This window comes from Phyllobates terribilis, unplaced genomic scaffold, assembly GCF_046119375.1.
Source record: "Phyllobates terribilis strain yellow unplaced genomic scaffold, ASM4611937v1 Scaffold_5__5_contigs__length_657084704, whole genome shotgun sequence".
NCBI classification, from domain to species: domain Eukaryota; kingdom Metazoa; phylum Chordata; class Amphibia; order Anura; family Dendrobatidae; genus Phyllobates; species Phyllobates terribilis.
Window position 1 is genome coordinate 653356307 of NW_027362765.1, and position 20073 is coordinate 653376379.

Consider the following 20073-nt stretch of genomic DNA (forward strand, 5'->3'; position numbering starts at 1 on the left):
TATAGTCTGCAGGCATTAAATGAAAGAAGTCAGTGTTCCAGCAGAAGGAGACAACGTTTCAGAAAAGGCATTGTAGCAAACCAAAAAAGAAATTTTAAGCGCAGCAGAGTAACCAGCGCACATACCTGTTAGCTCAGGTGAGTTTAAAAGGCTGCTGTTGATAACAAGGGCATTTGCTAAATAGATGGTGTGTGTGCAACAATATACTGAAAGGTCAATTATATTGTGCAGCTTATCTCACCACCTGTAGTTATTTAGGTGAAAGCTCCAAAATGCTTGCCTAATATGTCTGTTTATCCAAAAGGAAGTAAAAAGGGAGAGCTAGAAAGATAGCATTGCATCACATTACATGGCAATGCAATGCACAGTTGCTGAAGTTGAACCAAAATGAGCTTGTAATCTGGCTTCTGCAACTTTGAACATGAAAAATCCAATGAGGAGAAGAAAAGCAAAGCCAAAGAGTCCATCCCAAAATCCGACAAACAAGCAAAATGAACAAAAAACATTGAATTCAATTCTTTCTGATTTTAGAAACTGCATTAAAGAAGGGGTGCACCGGTCCTGGAGATACTGCAATACCAGGTCAATGCGTGGAGTGGACAGAGCAAGCTCTTTTTCCATCTCCCTGTTCTAAAAATGCATTTAATATATGGTCCCCAGATAGGGGACGCATCAGATATTAAACTGATAAGAACAGATACTACACTTGATCTTAGCCAAAAGGCCGAGAAGCGATAACCAGAATTGGTTTCAAACTACGGAGCCACCCAAGGATCCTGAAAAGTCCATTTGTGGAGATGAGCTCCTGGACTCCCGTTAAGAAGACATGTTGTCAACCTCTAGATCCCTTACATGCCTGCACTTTTCGGCTTGCTGCTGCTGCAATCCACGCGTTTTAGATCTGCATAACTCCACCTCTTTAAACACAGCACCTTCACCCCCTGCTGTTCCCACCCGCCTCAACACCGTTGGAAGGGAGGAGAACCAATTAAGGCGGGGGGTGGGGTGGAACGAGCAGCTGTCTACCCTTAGCAGGAGGGCTCCTGATTACATACCTCTCCTGCTGCTGCTGCTGCTGGCTGTCCAGCAGCAGACTGAAGGTGGCTGCTGCTGTGCACAGGTATATAAAGGCTCAGAGCCTATTATGACACGCGCAGCCAGCGTTCCATTGCCACATTCCATCTACTGCAGGCAGGATACCTGGCTGGCTGAATGTCGCTGAGAAGCTCACAGAGACCGCCATAAGCAACAGTTTAACAGAATGCCACAGACTAATCAACCAAACTTTTTGGGTTGGGTTCTCTTTTATAGTCTGCAGGCATTAAATGAAAGAAGTCAGTGTTCCAGCAGAAGGAGACAACGTTTCAGAAAAGGCATTGTAGCAAACCAAAAAAGAAATTTTAAGCGCAGCAGAGTAACCAGCGCACATACCTGTTAGCTCAGGTGAGTTTAAAAGGCTGCTGTTGATAACAAGGGCATTTGCTAAATAGATGGTGTGTGTGCAACAATATACTGAAAGGTCAATTATATTGTGCAGCTTATCTCACCACCTGTAGTTATTTAGGTGAAAGCTCCAAAATGCTTGCCTAATATGTCTGTTTATCCAAAAGGAAGTAAAAAGGGAGAGCTAGAAAGATAGCATTGCATCACATTACATGGCAATGCAATGCACAGTTGCTGAAGTTGAACCAAAATGAGCTTGTAATCTGGCTTCTGCAACTTTGAACATGAAAAATCCAATGAGGAGAAGAAAAGCAAAGCCAAAGAGTCCATCCCAAAATCCGACAAACAAGCAAAATGAACAAAAAACATTGAATTCATTGAATTCTTTCTGATTTTAGAAACTGCATTAAAGAAGGGGTGCACCGGTCCTGGAGATACTGCAATACCAGGTCAATGCGTGGAGTGGACAGAGCAAGCTCTTTTTCCATCTCCCTGTTCTAAAAATCCATTTAATATATGGTCCCCAGATAGGGGACGTATCAGATATTAAACTGATAAGAACAGATACTACACTTGATCTTAGCCAAAAGGCCGAGAAGCGATAACCAGAATTGGTTTCAAACTACGGAGCCACCCAAGGATCCTGAAAAGTCCATTTGTGGAGATGAGCTCCTGGACTCCCGTTAAGAAGACATGTTGTCAACCTCTAGATCCCTTACATGCCTGCACTTTTCGGCTTGCTGCTGCTGCAATCCACGCGTTTTAGATCTGCATAACTCCACCTCTTTAAACACAGCACCTTCACCCCCTGCTGTTCCCACCCGCCTCAACACCGTTGGAAGGGAGGAGAACCAATTAAGGCGGGGGGTGGGGTGGAACGAGCAGCTGTCTACCCTTAGCAGGAGGGCTCCTGATTACATACCTCTCCTGCTGCTGCTGCTGCTGGCTGTCCAGCAGCAGACTGAAGGTGGCTGCTGCTGTGCACAGGTATATAAAGGCTCAGAGCCTATTATGACACGCGCAGCCAGCGTTCCATTGCCACATTCCATCTACTGCAGGCAGGATACCTGGCTGGCTGAATGTCGCTGAGAAGCTCACAGAGACCGCCATAAGCAACAGTTTAACAGAATGCCACAGACTAATCAACCAAACTTTTTGGGTTGGGTTCTCTTTTATAGTCTGCAGGCATTAAATGAAAGAAGTCAGTGTTCCAGCAGAAGGAGACAACGTTTCAGAAAAGGCATTGTAGCAAACCAAAAAAGAAATTTTAAGCGCAGCAGAGTAACCAGCGCACATACCTGTTAGCTCAGGTGAGTTTAAAAGGCTGCTGTTGATAACAAGGGCATTTGCTAAATAGATGGTGTGTGTGCAACAATATACTGAAAGGTCAATTATATTGTGCAGCTTATCTCACCACCTGTAGTTATTTAGGTGAAAGCTCCAAAATGCTTGCCTAATATGTCTGTTTATCCAAAAGGAAGTAAAAAGGGAGAGCTAGAAAGATAGCATTGCATCACATTACATGGCAATGCAATGCACAGTTGCTGAAGTTGAACCAAAATGAGCTTGTAATCTGGCTTCTGCAACTTTGAACATGAAAAATCCAATGAGGAGAAGAAAAGCAAAGCCAAAGAGTCCATCCCAAAATCCGACAAACAAGCAAAATGAACAAAAAACATTGAATTCAATTCTTTCTGATATTAGAAACTGCATTAAAGAAGGGGTGCACCGGTCCTGGAGATACTACAATACCAGGTCAATGCGTGGAGTGGACAGAGCAAGCTCTTTTTCCATCTCCCTGTTCTAAAAATCCATTTAATATATGGTCCCCAGATAGGGGACGTATCAGATATTAAACTGATAAGAACAGATACTACACTTGATCTTAGCCAAAAGGCCGAGAAGCGATAACCAGAATTGGTTTCAAACTACGGAGCCACCCAAGGATCCTGAAAAGTCCATTTGTGGAGATGAGCTCCTGGACTCCCGTTAAGAAGACATGTTGTCAACCTCTAGATCCCTTACATGCCTGCACTTTTCGGCTTGCTGCTGCTGCAATCCACGCGTTTTAGATCTGCATAACTCCACCTCTTTAAACACAGCACCTTCACCCCCTGCTGTTCCCACCCGCCTCAACACCGTTGGAAGGGAGGAGAACCAATTAAGGCGGGGGGTGGGGTGGAACGAGCAGCTGTCTACCCTTAGCAGGAGGGCTCCTGATTACATACCTCTCCTGCTGCTGCTGCTGGCTGTCCAGCAGCAGACTGAAGGTGGCTGCTGCTGTGCACAGGTATATAAAGGCTCAGAGCCTATTATGACACGCGCAGCCAGCGTTCCATTGCCACATTCCATCTACTGCAGGCAGGATACCTGGCTGGCTGAATGTCGCTGAGAAGCTCACAGAGACCGCCATAAGCAACAGTTTAACAGAATGCCACAGACTAATCAACCAAACTTTTTGGGTTGGGTTCTCTTTTATAGTCTGCAGGCATTAAATGAAAGAAGTCAGTGTTCCAGCAGAAGGAGACAACGTTTCAGAAAAGGCATTGTAGCAAACCAAAAAAGAAATTTTAAGCGCAGCAGAGTAACCAGCGCACATACCTGTTAGCTCAGGTGAGTTTAAAAGGCTGCTGTTGATAACAAGGGCATTTGCTAAATAGATGGTGTGTGTGCAACAATATACTGAAAGGTCAATTATATTGTGCAGCTTATCTCACCACCTGTAGTTATTTAGGTGAAAGCTCCAAAATGCTTGCCTAATATGTCTGTTTATCCAAAAGGAAGTAAAAAGGGAGAGCTAGAAAGATAGCATTGCATCACATTACATGGCAATGCAATGCACAGTTGCTGAAGTTGAACCAAAATGAGCTTGTAATCTGGCTTCTGCAACTTTGAACATGAAAAATCCAATGAGGAGAAGAAAAGCAAAGCCAAAGAGTCCATCCCAAAATCCGACAAACAAGCAAAATGAACAAAAAACATTGAATTCAATTCTTTCTGATATTAGAAACTGCATTAAAGAAGGGGTGCACCGGTCCTGGAGATACTGCAATACCAGGTCAATGCGTGGAGTGGACAGAGCAAGCTCTTTTTCCATCTCCCTGTTCTAAAAATCCATTTAATATATGGTCCCCAGATAGGGGACGTATCAGATATTAAACTGATAAGAACAGATACTACACTTGATCTTAGCCAAAAGGCCGAGAAGCGATAACCAGAATTGGTTTCAAACTACGGAGCCACCCAAGGATCCTGAAAAGTCCATTTGTGGAGATGAGCTCCTGGACTCCCGTTAAGAAGACATGTTGTCAACCTCTAGATCCCTTACATGCCTGCACTTTTCAGCTTGCTGCTGCTGCAATCCACGCGTTTTAGATCTGCATAACTCCACCTCTTTAAACACAGCACCTTCACCCCCTGCTGTTCCCACCCGCCTCAACACCGTTGGAAGGGAGGAGAACCAATTAAGGCGGGGGGTGGGGTGGAACGAGCAGCTGTCTACCCTTAGCAGGAGGGCTCCTGATTACATACCTCTCCTGCTGCTGCTGCTGCTGGCTGTCCAGCAGCAGACTGAAGGTGGCTGCTGCTGTGCACAGGTATATAAAGGCTCAGAGCCTATTATGACACGCGCAGCCAGCGTTCCATTGCCACATTCCATCTACTGCAGGCAGGATACCTGGCTGGCTGAATGTCGCTGAGAAGCTCACAGAGACCGCCATAAGCAACAGTTTAACAGAATGCCACAGACTAATCAACCAAACTTTTTGGGTTGGGTTCTCTTTTATAGTCTGCAGGCATTAAATGAAAGAAGTCAGTGTTCCAGCAGAAGGAGACAACGTTTCAGAAAAGGCATTGTAGCAAACCAAAAAAGAAATTTTAAGCGCAGCAGAGTAACCAGCGCACATACCTGTTAGCTCAGGTGAGTTTAAAAGGCTGCTGTTGATAACAAGGGCATTTGCTAAATAGATGGTGTGTGTGCAACAATATACTGAAAGGTCAATTATATTGTGCAGCTTATCTCACCACCTGTAGTTATTTAGGTGAAAGCTCCAAAATGCTTGCCTAATATGTCTGTTTATCCAAAAGGAAGTAAAAAGGGAGAGCTAGAAAGATAGCATTGCATCACATTACATGGCAATGCAATGCACAGTTGCTGAAGTTGAACCAAAATGAGCTTGTAATCTGGCTTCTGCAACTTTGAACATGAAAAATCCAATGAGGAGAAGAAAAGCAAAGCCAAAGAGTCCATCCCAAAATCCGACAAACAAGCAAAATGAACAAAAAACATTGAATTCAATTCTTTCTGATTTTAGAAACTGCATTAAAGAAGGGGTGCACCGGTCCTGGAGATACTGCAATACCAGGTCAATGCGTGGAGTGGACAGAGCAAGCTCTTTTTCCATCTCCCTGTTCTAAAAATCCATTTAATATATGGTCCCCAGATAGGGGACGTATCAGATATTAAACTGATAAGAACAGATTTTTTTTTTTTTTCCTCAGATTAAGACCCACATTAATTTATGCATCATAGCGCATATTCACATAAGGGTTCTCAAATCATCATTCGGAAAAACAAAAACAAAATCCCAAAAAACACAACCCTGCAATTAACTGTTACTTACTGTAAGAAGTCCAATGTGAAAAGTTCCAGAGTGCTTCTGCTGCTGTCTCACCATACTTCTTTTTATCCAATAAATAGGCATAAAACAGTCTAGCAAGAAAAATCCTTCTGCATTCCATGGGGGAAAAAACAATTTTTTTAAAAATCACCAAATTCCGAACGTCCCATAAAACCTCTTTATATATGACAAAAATAATCCAGCTTGCCCGCTTCCTTTGCGAGTACTTAAAATCTTGACCTATTAAAATCCTTTCAAAATCGAAACAATGAAAACCAACTAAAGCAACAAACATACGTGACAACAAGGTAAAAACTTTTTTAGCAAAAAAACAGTCCCAAAAAATATGCTGTATTGTTTCCACCTTATTGCAACCTTCCCTAGGACATAGTTCTTGAACCTTTATCCCCCGGTCATTCAAAAAAGCCCTTGTTGGCAAGCATCCATGCAACGCCATCCAGGTTACATCCTTCTGTCTGTTGCTGATTCCACGCATGAAAAAAAGCTTCCACACCTGTCCAGACTGTGCATTATTACAAAACGGCACATCACATAACATCTCCTTCTTCTTAATACCTGAGACAATCAGTTTTTTGTCCGGTCTAACCATGGAGCTTATCCCATTTTGATCATAGAAGGACCTAAGCACCACATAAAAAAACGGTATCACAAACGAAACTGGTTTTCTTAAATCCTTCTCACACCAGCTCCATTTCTGGAAAAGCCGTCCTGCTAAATATTTGCACATGTCCGCAGTCCTGTTATTGCACTGGGATAATTTATAAATGTTCAAAAAATAATGCATTCTTAAAAATAAGTCAATGTTAGGAAAATCACAACCCCCATTTTCCACAGAACACATAACCATTCCTCTTCTTAGTTTCTCCATTTTGGATCCCCAAAAAAACACAAACAGTTTCCTTGTCACTCTCTTTGTCCAAAGCACAGCAGGTGGGAAAATCAAAGCAGTGTACAGCAGAAGCGGGAGATTCACAGACTTGATTACCAGCACTTTCCCTCTCAGCGACAGGTTCCTTAGTTTCCAAAAGTTCAACTTCTGATCCATTTTGTCTTCTAGAATCTTCAGGCTGCTTTTCCCTTTCAGTTCCTTCTCAAAGATGACACCAAGAACCTCAATTTCCTCCCTACTCTCCACTCCTGCCACGTTAACCTCAACCTGCCTCCCAAAGTTACAAAGCTGGCACTTTCCCCAATTCACCGCCATACCAGCCACACAACAAAAAATCCTTACGTGCAAATTCACTCTATTGAGATCCGCCTGTGAACCACAAGTAAAAACAATATCATCCATATAACTTAAAGACTTGACTGGACCCCCGGATCCCCCAGGAATAAAAACACCAGCCACACACTTGTCAACTTGCACACTTTTTAAAAGGGCCTCCACCACACAGATAAAAAGAATTGGTGACAGGGGACAACCCTGCCTAACTCCCGATAAAATATTAAAACTGGAACTCACATGCCCATTAACTAAAATCTGGCTACTGACCCCACAATAAAAACTCTTAATGACCATCAATAATTTATCCGGAACACCAAGGTGACTTAAAGCAGAGAACAAAAATCTATGTGATATTTTATCAAAGGCTTTCTCCAGGTCCACCGACTGTAACAAAAGAGCATTCTTATTCAAATTAGCCTGATAAATTAAGTCTCTTAGAAGCAGCAAATTATCTGAAATTTTCCTACCAGGCACTGCACATGCCTGATACTCCCCCACCATATCACCTATCACATCTGCCAGTCTACCAGCCACAATTTTAGAAATAATTTTGTAATCACTGTTTAACAATGTTATGGGCCTCCAATTTTTAATATCCCTCATGTCCCCTTTCTTATGAATCAGCGTAACAATCCCCCTACGCATAGAAACCGATAAAATCCCATGAGTAAAACCATATTGCACCACCCGGGAAAACTCCACACCTATAATATCCCAAAATCTAACATAAAATTCAGCAGGAAGACCATCACAGCCTGGCGTCTTGCCTTTCGCCAAGCCATCCACTGCCCGTCTAATTTCATCTTTCCCAACCTCCTCACTTAAAAACCCAATTTTCTCCTCAGGAATATTATTAGTTAATACTTTGCAATAATCATTAATTTCCGCATCACTGGCTCTACTATCGTTAGAGAAGAGTGTTTCATAAAAGGAAAGAATACTGCCAATCATCTCATCCCCAGATACCTCCCCTGCAGGAGAAAAAACAGACTTAAAAACCCCTTTAGGTTTAAAACATTTTTTAAAAAAGTATCTCGAACATTGCTCATTTTCCTCCATGTGCTTTATTTTTGCCTTAAACATAATAGTCTTCCCTTTTTCAATAAGTATCTTCTTCAGTTCGTCCTTCAAATCTGCAATCTCTTTATCCACCTCCATCCCCACTCTCTTAAACTTATGGAGTACTTCCAATTTTGAAATAACAGCAGCATCATGATCCCTTTTGGCTTTCGCTCTCCTAAAACACACCCCTTTAAAATAACATGCAAATTTCTCCTTAGCCCAGTCCCACCACTCTAGCAAAACTTTAAAAAGGTGCTGTTCAGACACACAAGACAAAAACACTTTATTAAAACCAACCTTAACACTCTCCTCTTCCAGCAGGCTTACGTTCAGCTTCCAGAGTCCCTTTCCAAAAGCCAGGGACTCAGCTATACACATATCTACCACTATCATCTTGTGGTCAGAAAAAGTCGTCATCACGTGGTTGCACTTGGCCACCTTAATCCCTTCAGACATAAAAACATAGTCAATTCGGGAAACACTACGTCCACTATCTGATATGTATGTGAACTTATCACTTGGCCCAACCATCAGACCAGCATCCGTGTAGCGTAAATCCTGCACAATCTGATTTAAAATATTAGACGTAACATCAGTCCTACCTTCCGTAGAGCTCTTACGATCTTTTGCGGATCTGACACAATTAAAATCTCCAGCCACTATAGTGAAGTCTCTGCCTGGTAAAAACAACTTTAGAGACTCCAAAAACCCAACTCTTGCTTGTTTATCAGCAGGGGCATAAACATTAAAAGCCCGTACCCGCTGACCTAAAAAATCCACTAATAAAAACAAACATCTCCCAGGTACGATTACTTTAAACTCTAAAACCTTTAGACTGGAATTACACAGTAAAATGCCCACCCCTTCATTCCTGTTTTCTGAGCATGGGGACCAAAAAGATTGCCCCTTATTCCACTCACTCTCATGCGGGGCAGATTTAATTACACATTCCTGCAGACAGACAATATCTGCATTCACACTCTCAATGTAATCCAGTATCCCTGCTCTCCTACAAGCAGAACCAATCCCTCGTACATTCAGAGAAGCAACACACAACGCCATCATAACAACAGGAAGAAATCTCCACCATACCCGATCCATCATGAACCAGGAGAAAACCCACTCGTGCCACCCACTTTTCTACGTATATCAGGCGACTCAGAACTCGAGTCCCTGTTAGAATAACCTGGTCTTAGGGAGACTGGATCTTCCTGCCCCCCAGACCAACACCCCTCCACCTTACTTCTTTTAATCACGGAGGCATAACTCTCCTCCTTGCCATCATCTTCCTTCTCATTTTCACTCCAATCACTGTTAACCCTATCACGCTGCTGAGGGGTTATAGTTCCATCCGAATCAGAATCCTCCTCCTCCAAAACCTCCATTTCCTCACCCCCATCTCTTCCCAAAACAGGATTCACTGACTCCGCCATATTAGACAAATCCATCCCATCACCCGGGCCATGCACATCAGCTACTTTGTTTATTACTTCCAGCCCCTCCCTCAAACCAACTTTCTTCTGGCTCCGCCCCTTTTCCTCCATCTTGGGCACCGCATGGTCTCTTCCCCTACCACCATCTTGTTTTTGGCTTTCCCCCTCTGAGTCTGAGCCTTCGCCCTCCTCCCCACTTTCCTGCCGAGTCTTCTTCTGCCTCTCTTCAGCGTCCACCTGTGACCTAGGAATCTGAGCCCACAATCTACATTTCCTTGCAAGGTGATCTGCATGTCCACACAAATCACACACCTTATTCATTGGGCAACCACTTGCAACATGCCCAGATTTCCCACAACCTCTACAAACATCACCTTGCACTGGACAATCTTTCTGAACATGTCCAAACTCATGACACTTCCTACAATATTCCATCTGTCCATTATAAAAACAAAATCCCCTTTCTCCTCCGATAGAAAACTGTGCAGGAATGCTCTTGGCACCCCCAATAGCTCTATCATCCGGTCTCAGTTTTACAACATATCTCCTCTTGCCATTTAGATAATTGTATTTGTTCTTCATTCTTCCCAAAAATTTAACCTCACTACAATACCGAGCTAAAAAATTGGAAACAGTCTCATCCGGAACTTTAGGGTTATACATGTGCACAACCACATACTTATATGTCTGCTGGAACAGAGGTTCCAGTGCAATAAACTCTAGGCATTTCAATTCCTTTTCTTCCTTCATTCGTACCAACTCCATGTAGACTCTCTGGCAAATACTCAAAGAAACAAAAGTGATATCATAAATTCCTTGTTTCTGAAAATCCTGCAGTGCCAATACATCCGTTACCTTCAAGCCATTAATGTTCTTCAAGACATCAACGCAAACTTGGTAAAAACCGATTTCTCCTTCATGACCTGCAGCCACCTTCAGACGGACCGAGTCCTCTAATCCACGTGTTTTCTCCACCATTTTTACAGCAGATAAACACAATCACCGCTCAATCGCACACTAGGGCCCCACAAGGGGGAACCCCAGTCACAACTGCCCTCCAAACAACACCAGCAGCAGAAAACCACCACTGATCTTGCCAAAAGGCCGAGAAGCGATAACCAGAATTGGTTTCAAACTACGGAGCCACCCAAGGATCCTGAAAAGTCCATTTGTGGAGATGAGCTCCTGGACTCCCGTTAAGAAGACATGTTGTCAACCTCTAGATCCCTTACATGCCTGCACTTTTCGGCTTGCTGCTGCTGCAATCCACGCGTTTTAGATCTGCATAACTCCACCTCTTTAAACACAGCACCTTCACCCCCTGCTGTTCCCACCCGCCTCAACACCGTTGGAAGGGAGGAGAACCAATTAAGGCGGGGGGTGGGGTGGAACGAGCAGCTGTCTACCCTTAGCAGGAGGGCTCCTGATTACATACCTCTCCTGCTGCTGCTGCTGCTGGCTGTCCAGCAGCAGACTGAAGGTGGCTGCTGCTGTGCACAGGTATATAAAGGCTCAGAGCCTATTATGACACGCGCAGCCAGCGTTCCATTGCCACATTCCATCTACTGCAGGCAGGATACCTGGCTGGCTGAATGTCGCTGAGAAGCTCACAGAGACCGCCATAAGCAACAGTTTAACAGAATGCCACAGACTAATCAACCAAACTTTTTGGGTTGGGTTCTCTTTTATAGTCTGCAGGCATTAAATGAAAGAAGTCAGTGTTCCAGCAGAAGGAGACAACGTTTCAGAAAAGGCATTGTAGCAAACCAAAAAAGAAATTTTAAGCGCAGCAGAGTAACCAGCGCACATACCTGTTAGCTCAGGTGAGTTTAAAAGGCTGCTGTTGATAACAAGGGCATTTGCTAAATAGATGGTGTGTGTGCAACAATATACTGAAAGGTCAATTATATTGTGCAGCTTATCTCACCACCTGTAGTTATTTAGGTGAAAGCTCCAAAATGCTTGCCTAATATGTCTGTTTATCCAAAAGGAAGTAAAAAGGGAGAGCTAGAAAGATAGCATTGCATCACATTACATGGCAATGCAATGCACAGTTGCTGAAGTTGAACCAAAATGAGCTTGTAATCTGGCTTCTGCAACTTTGAACATGAAAAATCCAATGAGGAGAAGAAAAGCAAAGCCAAAGAGTCCATCCCAAAATCCGACAAACAAGCAAAATGAACAAAAAACATTGAATTCAATTCTTTCTGATTTTAGAAACTGCATTAAAGAAGGGGTGCACCGGTCCTGGAGATACTGCAATACCAGGTCAATGCGTGGAGTGGACAGAGCAAGCTCTTTTTCCATCTCCCTGTTCTAAAAATCCATTTAATATATGGTCCCCAGATAGGGGACGTATCAGATATTGAACTGATAAGAACAGATACTACACTTGATCTTAGCCAAAAGGCCGAGAAGCGATAACCAGAATTGGTTTCAAACTACGGAGCCACCCAAGGATCCTGAAAAGTCCATTTGTGGAGATGAGCTCCTGGACTCCCGTTAAGAAGACATGTTGTCAACCTCTAGATCCCTTACATGCCTGCACTTTTCGGCTTGCTGCTGCTGCAATCCACGCGTTTTAGATCTGCATAACTCCACCTCTTTAAACACAGCACCTTGACCCCCTGCTGTTCCCACCCGCCTCAACACCGTTGGAAGGGAGAAGAACCAATTAAGGCGGGGGGGGGGTGGAACGAGCAGCTGTCTACCCTTAGCAGGAGGGCTCCTGATTACAAACCTCTCCTGCTGCTGCTGCTGCTGGCTGTCCAGCAGCAGACTGAAGGTGGCTGCTGCTGTGCACAGGTATATAAAGGCTCAGAGCCTATTATGACACGCGCAGCCAGCGTTCCATTGCCACATTCCATCTACTGCAGGCAGGATACCTGGCTGGCTGAATGTCGCTGAGAAGCTCACAGAGACCGCCATAAGCAACAGTTTAACAGAATGCCACAGACTAATCAACCAAACTTTTTGGGTTGGGTTCTCTTTTATAGTCTGCAGGCATTAAATGAAAGAAGTCAGTGTTCCAGCAGAAGGAGACAACGTTTCAGAAAAGGCATTGTAGCAAACCAAAAAAGAAATTTTAAGCGCAGCAGAGTAACCAGCGCACATACCTGTTAGCTCAGGTGAGTTTAAAAGGCTGCTGTTGATAACAAGGGCATTTGCTAAATAGATGGTGTGTGTGCAACAATATACTGAAAGGTCAATTATATTGTGCAGCTTATCTCACCACCTGTAGTTATTTAGGTGAAAGCTCCAAAATGCTTGCCTAATATGTCTGTTTATCCAAAAGGAAGTAAAAAGGGAGAGCTAGAAAGATAGCATTGCATCACATTACATGGCAATGCAATGCACAGTTGCTGAAGTTGAACCAAAATGAGCTTGTAATCTGGCTTCTGCAACTTTGAACATGAAAAATCCAATGAGGAGAAGAAAAGCAAAGCCAAAGAGTCCATCCCAAAATCCGACAAACAAGCAAAATGAACAAAAAACATTGAATTCAATTCTTTCTGATTTTAGAAACTGCATTAAAGAAGGGGTGCACCGGTCCTGGAGATACTGCAATACCAGGTCAATGCGTGGAGTGGACAGAGCAAGCTCTTTTTCCATCTCCCTGTTCTAAAAATCCATTTAATATATGGTCCCCAGATAGGGGACGTATCAGATATTAAACTGATAAGAACAGATACTACACTTGATCTTAGCCAAAAGGCCGAGAAGCGATAACCAGAATTGGTTTCAAACTACGGAGCCACCCAAGGATCCTGAAAAGTCCATTTGTGGAGATGAGCTCCTGGACTCCCGTTAAGAAGACATGTTGTCAACCTCTAGATCCCTTACATGCCTGCACTTTTCGGCTTGCTGCTGCTGCAATCCACGCGTTTTAGATCTGCATAACTCCACCTCTTTAAACACAGCACCTTCACCCCCTGCTGTTCCCACCCGCCTCAACACCGTTGGAAGGGAGGAGAACCAATTAAGGCGGGGGGTGGGGTGGAACGAGCAGCTGTCTACCCTTAGCAGGAGGGCTCCTGATTACATACCTCTCCTGCTGCTGCTGCTGCTGGCTGTCCAGCAGCAGACTGAAGGTGGCTGCTGCTGTGCACAGGTATATAAAGGCTCAGAGCCTATTATGACACGCGCAGCCAGCGTTCCATTGCCACATTCCATCTACTGCAGGCAGGATACCTGGCTGGCTGAATGTCGCTGAGAAGCTCACAGAGACCGCCATAAGCAACAGTTTAACAGAATGCCACAGACTAATCAACCAAACTTTTTGGGTTGGGTTCTCTTTTATAGTCTGCAGGCATTAAATGAAAGAAGTCAGTGTTCCAGCAGAAGGAGACAACGTTTCAGAAAAGGCATTGTAGCAAACCAAAAAAGAAATTTTAAGCGCAGCAGAGTAACCAGCGCACATACCTGTTAGCTCAGGTGAGTTTAAAAGGCTGCTGTTGATAACAAGGGCATTTGCTAAATAGATGGTGTGTGTGCAACAATATACTGAAAGGTCAATTATATTGTGCAGCTTATCTCACCACCTGTAGTTATTTAGGTGAAAGCTCCAAAATGCTTGCCTAATATGTCTGTTTATCCAAAAGGAAGTAAAAAGGGAGAGCTAGAAAGATAGCATTGCATCACATTACATGGCAATGCAATGCACAGTTGCTGAAGTTGAACCAAAATGAGCTTGTAATCTGGCTTCTGCAACTTTGAACATGAAAAATCCAATGAGGAGAAGAAAAGCAAAGCCAAAGAGTCCATCCCAAAATCCGACAAACAAGCAAAATGAACAAAAAACATTGAATTCAATACTTTCTGATTTTAGAAACTGCATTAAAGAAGGGGTGCACCGGTCCTGGAGATACTGCAATACCAGGTCAATGCGTGGAGTGGACAGAGCAAGCTCTTTTTCCATCTCCCTGTTCTAAAAATCCATTTAATATATGGTCCCCAGATAGGGGACGTATCAGATATTAAACTGATAAGAACAGATACTACACTTGATCTTAGCCAAAAGGCCGAGAAGCGATAACCAGAATTGGTTTCAAACTACGGAGCCACCCAAGGATCCTGAAAAGTCCATTTGTGGAGATGAGCTCCTGGACTCCCGTTAAGAAGACATGTTGTCAACCTCTAGATCCCTTACATGCCTGCACTTTTCAGCTTGCTGCTGCTGCAATCCACGCGTTTTAGATCTGCATAACTCCACCTCTTTAAACACAGCACCTTCACCCCCTGCTGTTCCCACCCGCCTCAACACCGTTGGAAGGGAGGAGAACCAATTAAGGCGGGGGGTGGGGTGGAACGAGCAGCTGTCTACCCTTAGCAGGAGGGCTCCTGATTACATACCTCTCCTGCTGCTGCTGGCTGTCCAGCAGCAGACTGAAGGTGGCTGCTGCTGTGCACAGGTATATAAAGGCTCAGAGCCTATTATGACACGCGCAGCCAGCGTTCCATTGCCACATTCCATCTACTGCAGGCAGGATACCTGGCTGGCTGAATGTCGCTGAGAAGCTCACAGAGACCGCCATAAGCAACAGTTTAACAGAATGCCACAGACTAATCAACCAAACTTTTTGGGTTGGGTTCTCTTTTATAGTCTGCAGGCATTAAATGAAAGAAGTCAGTGTTCCAGCAGAAGGAGACAACGTTTCAGAAAAGGCATTGTAGCAAACCAAAAAAGAAATTTTAAGCGCAGCAGAGTAACCAGCGCACATACCTGTTAGCTCAGGTGAGTTTAAAAGGCTGCTGTTGATAACAAGGGCATTTGCTAAATAGATGGTGTGTGTGCAACAATATACTGAAAGGTCAATTATATTGTGCAGCTTATCTCACCACCTGTAGTTATTTAGGTGAAAGCTCCAAAATGCTTGCCTAATATGTCTGTTTATCCAAAAGGAAGTAAAAAGGGAGAGCTAGAAAGATAGCATTGCATCACATTACATGGCAATGCAATGCACAGTTGCTGAAGTTGAACCAAAATGAGCTTGTAATCTGGCTTCTGCAACTTTGAACATGAAAAATCCAATGAGGAGAAGAAAAGCAAAGCCAAAGAGTCCATCCCAAAATCCGACAAACAAGCAAAATGAACAAAAAACATTGAATTCAATTCTTTCTGATTTTAGAAACTGCATTAAAGAAGGGGTGCACCGGTCCTGGAGATACTGCAATACCAGGTCAATGCGTGGAGTGGACAGAGCAAGCTCTTTTTCCATCTCCCTGTTCTAAAAATCCATTTAATATATGGTCCCCAGATAGGGGACGTATCAGATATTAAACTGATAAGAACAGATACTACACTTGATCTTAGCCAAAAGGCCGAGAAGCGATAACCAGAATTGGTTTCAAACTACGGAGCCACCCAAGGATCCTGAAAAGTCCATTTGTGGAGATGAGCTCCTGGACTCCCGTTAAGAAGACATGTTGTCAACCTCTAGATCCCTTACATGCCTGCACTTTTCGGCTTGCTGCTGCTGCAATCCACGCGTTTTAGATCTGCATAACTCCACCTCTTTAAACACAGCACCTTCACCCCCTGCTGTTCCCACCCGCCTCAACACCGTTGGAAGGGAGGAGAACCAATTAAGGCGTGGGGTGGGGAGGAACGAGCAGCTGTCTACCCTTAGCAGGAGGGCTCCTGATTACATACCTCTCCTGCTGCTGCTGCTGCTGGCTGTCCAGCAGCAGACTGAAGGTGGCTGCTGCTGTGCACAGGTATATAAAGGCTCAGAGCCTATTATGACACGCGCAGCCAGCGTTCCATTGCCACATTCCATCTACTGCAGGCAGGATACCTGGCTGGCTGAATGTCGCTGAGAAGCTCACAGAGACCGCCATAAGCAACAGTTTAACAGAATGCCACAGACTAATCAACCAAACTTTTTGGGTTGGGTTCTCTTTTATAGTCTGCAGGCATTAAATGAAAGAAGTCAGTGTTCCAGCAGAAGGAGACAACGTTTCAGAAAAGGCATTGTAGCAAACCAAAAAAGAAATTTTAAGCGCAGCAGAGTAACCAGCGCACATACCTGTTAGCTCAGGTGAGTTTAAAAGGCTGCTGTTGATAACAAGGGCATTTGCTAAATAGATGGTGTGTGTGCAACAATATACTGAAAGGTCAATTATATTGTGCAGCTTATCTCACCACCTGTAGTTATTTAGGTGAAAGCTCCAAAATGCTTGCCTAATATGTCTGTTTATCCAAAAGGAAGTAAAAAGGGAGAGCTAGAAAGATAGCATTGCATCACATTACATGGCAATGCAATGCACAGTTGCTGAAGTTGAACCAAAATGAGCTTGTAATCTGGCTTCTGCAACTTTGAACATGAAAAATCCAATGAGGAGAAGAAAAGCAAAGCCAAAGAGTCCATCCCAAAATCCGACAAACAAGCAAAATGAACAAAAAACATTGAATTCAATTCTTTCTGATTTTAGAAACTGCATTAAAGAAGGGGTGCACCGGTCCTGGAGATACTGCAATACCAGGTCAATGCGTGGAGTGGACAGAGCAAGCTCTTTTTCCATCTCCCTGTTCTAAAAATCCATTTAATATATGGTCCCCAGATAGGGGACGTATCAGATATTAAACTGATAAGAACAGATACTACACTTGATCTTAGCCAAAAGGCCGAGAAGCGATAACCAGAATTGGTTTCAAACTACGGAGCCACCCAAGGATCCTGAAAAGTCCATTTGTGGAGATGAGCTCCTGGACTCCCGTTAAGAAGACATGTTGTCAACCTCTAGATCCCTTACATGCCTGCACTTTTCGGCTTGCTGCTGCTGCAATCCACGCGTTTTAGATCTGCATAACTCCACCTCTTTAAACACAGCACCTTCACCCCCTGCTGTTCCCACCCGCCTCAACACCGTTGGAAGGGAGGAGAACCAATTAAGGCGGGGGGGGGGGGTGGAACGAGCAGCTGTCTACCCTTAGCAGGAGGGCTCCTGATTACAAACCTCTCCTGCTGCTGCTGCTGCTGGCTGTCCAGCAGCAGACTGAAGGTGGCTGCTGCTGTGCACAGGTATATAAAGGCTCAGAGCCTATTATGACACGCGCAGCCAGCGTTCCATTGCCACATTCCATCTACTGCAGGCAGGATACCTGGCTGGCTGAATGTCGCTGAGAAGTTCACAGAGACCGCCATAAGCAACAGTTTAACAGAATGCCACAGACTAATCAACCAAACTTTTTGGGTTGGGTTCTCTTTTATAGTCTGCAGGCATTAAATGAAAGAAGTCAGTGTTCCAGCAGAAGGAGACAACGTTTCAGAAAAGGCATTGTAGCAAACCAAAAAAGAAATTTTAAGCGCAGCAGAGTAACCAGCGCACATACCTGTTAGCTCAGGTGAGTTTAAAAGGCTGCTGTTGATAACAAGGGCATTTGCTAAATAGATGGTGTGTGTGCAACAATATACTGAAAGGTCAATTATATTGTGCAGCTTATCTCACCACCTGTAGTTATTTAGGTGAAAGCTCCAAAATGCTTGCCTAATATGTCTGTTTATCCAAAAGGAAGTAAAAAGGGAGAGCTAGAAAGATAGCATTGCATCACATTACATGGCAATGCAATGCACAGTTGCTGAAGTTGAACCAAAATGAGCTTGTAATCTGGCTTCTGCAACTTTGAACATGAAAAATCCAATGAGGAGAAGAAAAGCAAAGCCAAAGAGTCCATCCCAAAATCCGACAAACAAGCAAAATGAACAAAAAACATTGAATTCAATTCTTTCTGATTTTAGAAACTGCATTAAAGAAGGGGTGCACCGGTCCTGGAGATACTGCAATACCAGGTCAATGCGTGGAGTGGACAGAGCAAGCTCTTTTTCCATCTCCCTGTTCTAAAAATCCATTTAATATATGGTCCCCAGATAGGGGACGTATCAGATATTAAACTGATAAGAACAGATACTACACTTGATCTTAGCCAAAAGGCCGAGAAGCGATAACCAGAATTGGTTTCAAACTACGGAGCCACCCAAGGATCCTGAAAAGTCCATTTGTGGAGATGAGCTCCTGGACTCCCGTTAAGAAGACATGTTGTCAACCTCTAGATCCCTTACATGCCTGCACTTTTCGGCTTGCTGCTGCTGCAATCCACGCGTTTTAGATCTGCATAACTCCACCTCTTTAAACACAGCACCTTCACCCCCTGCTGTTCCCACCCGCCTCAACACCGTTGGAAGGGAGGAGAACCAATTAAGGCGGGGGGTGGGGTGGAACGAGCAGCTGTCTACCCTTAGCAGGAGGGCTCCTGATTACATACCTCTCCTGCTGCTGCTGCTGCTGGCTGTCCAGCAGCAGACTGTAGGTGGCTGCTGCTGTGCACAGGTATATAAAGGCTCAGAGCCTATTATGACACGCGCAGCCAGCGTTCCATTGCCACATTCCATCTACTGCAGGCAGGATACCTGGCTGGCTGAATGTCGCTGAGAAGCTCACAGAGACCGCCATAAGCAACAGTTTAACAGAATGCCACAGACTAATCAACCAAACTTTTTGGGTTGGGTTCTCTTTTATAGTCTGCAGGCATTAAATGAAAGAAGTCAGTGTTCCAGCAGAAGGAGACAACGTTTCAGAAAAGGCATTGTAGCAAACCAAAAAAGAAATTTTAAGCGCAGCAGAGTAACCAGCGCACATACCTGTTAGCTCAGGTGAGTTTAAAAGGCTGCTGTTGATAACAAGGGCATTTGCTAAATAGATGGTGTGTGTGCAACAATATACTGAAAGGTCAATTATATTGTGCAGCTTATCTCACCACCTGTAGTTATTTAGGTGAAAGCTCCAAAATGCTTGCCTAATATGTCTGTTTATCCAAAAGGAAGTAAAAAGGGAGAGCTAGAAAGATAGCATTGCATCACATTACATGGCAATGCAATGCACAGTTGCTGAAGTTGAACCAAAATGAGCTTGTAATCTGGCTTCTGCAACTTTGAACATGAAAAATCCAATGAGGAGAAGAAAAGCAAAGCCAAAGAGTCCATCCCAAAATCCGACAAACAAGCAAAATGAACAAAAAACATTGAATTCAATTCTTTCTGATTTTAGAAACTGCATTAAAGAAGGGGTGCACCGGTCCTGGAGATACTGCAATACCAGGTCAATGCGTGGAGTGGACAGAGCAAGCTCTTTTTCCATCTCCCTGTTCTAAAAATCCATTTAATATATGGTCCCCAGATAGGGGACGTATCAGATATTAAACTGATAAGAACAGATACTACACTTGATCTTAGCCAAAAGGCCGAGAAGCGATAACCAGAATTGGTTTCAA

At 43.9% G+C, this 20073-nt stretch overlaps 12 non-coding genes across 12 annotated transcripts; all 12 read right to left on the reverse strand.

Moving 5' to 3' along the window:
- Positions 1-545: 545 nt before the first annotated feature.
- On the reverse strand, positions 546-736 carry LOC141149816 (U2 spliceosomal RNA). The gene has a single exon (XR_012246100.1). It is a non-coding gene; the product is annotated as a U2 spliceosomal RNA (small nuclear RNA).
- Positions 737-1855: 1119 nt separating this feature from the next.
- Positions 1856-2046, reverse strand: LOC141275106 (U2 spliceosomal RNA). The gene has a single exon (XR_012323359.1). It is a non-coding gene; the product is annotated as a U2 spliceosomal RNA (small nuclear RNA).
- Positions 2047-3161: 1115 nt separating this feature from the next.
- On the reverse strand, positions 3162-3352 carry LOC141149653 (U2 spliceosomal RNA). The gene has a single exon (XR_012245945.1). It is a non-coding gene; the product is annotated as a U2 spliceosomal RNA (small nuclear RNA).
- Positions 3353-4464: 1112 nt separating this feature from the next.
- Positions 4465-4655, reverse strand: LOC141275107 (U2 spliceosomal RNA). The gene has a single exon (XR_012323360.1). It is a non-coding gene; the product is annotated as a U2 spliceosomal RNA (small nuclear RNA).
- Positions 4656-5770: 1115 nt separating this feature from the next.
- Positions 5771-5965, reverse strand: LOC141150661 (U2 spliceosomal RNA). The gene has a single exon (XR_012246802.1). It is a non-coding gene; the product is annotated as a U2 spliceosomal RNA (small nuclear RNA).
- A 6069-nt stretch (positions 5966-12034) lies between these two features.
- On the reverse strand, positions 12035-12225 carry LOC141149871 (U2 spliceosomal RNA). The gene has a single exon (XR_012246152.1). It is a non-coding gene; the product is annotated as a U2 spliceosomal RNA (small nuclear RNA).
- Positions 12226-13339: 1114 nt separating this feature from the next.
- LOC141275108 (U2 spliceosomal RNA) lies at positions 13340-13530 on the reverse strand. The gene has a single exon (XR_012323361.1). It is a non-coding gene; the product is annotated as a U2 spliceosomal RNA (small nuclear RNA).
- A 1115-nt stretch (positions 13531-14645) lies between these two features.
- LOC141275109 (U2 spliceosomal RNA) lies at positions 14646-14836 on the reverse strand. The gene has a single exon (XR_012323362.1). It is a non-coding gene; the product is annotated as a U2 spliceosomal RNA (small nuclear RNA).
- A 1109-nt stretch (positions 14837-15945) lies between these two features.
- LOC141275110 (U2 spliceosomal RNA) lies at positions 15946-16136 on the reverse strand. Its single transcript, XR_012323363.1, has one exon. It is a non-coding gene; the product is annotated as a U2 spliceosomal RNA (small nuclear RNA).
- A 1115-nt stretch (positions 16137-17251) lies between these two features.
- On the reverse strand, positions 17252-17442 carry LOC141275112 (U2 spliceosomal RNA). The gene has a single exon (XR_012323364.1). It is a non-coding gene; the product is annotated as a U2 spliceosomal RNA (small nuclear RNA).
- Positions 17443-18558: 1116 nt separating this feature from the next.
- LOC141275113 (U2 spliceosomal RNA) lies at positions 18559-18749 on the reverse strand. Its single transcript, XR_012323365.1, has one exon. It is a non-coding gene; the product is annotated as a U2 spliceosomal RNA (small nuclear RNA).
- Positions 18750-19864: 1115 nt separating this feature from the next.
- Positions 19865-20055, reverse strand: LOC141275115 (U2 spliceosomal RNA). Its single transcript, XR_012323367.1, has one exon. It is a non-coding gene; the product is annotated as a U2 spliceosomal RNA (small nuclear RNA).
- Between the last annotated feature and the right edge of the window lie 18 nt (positions 20056-20073).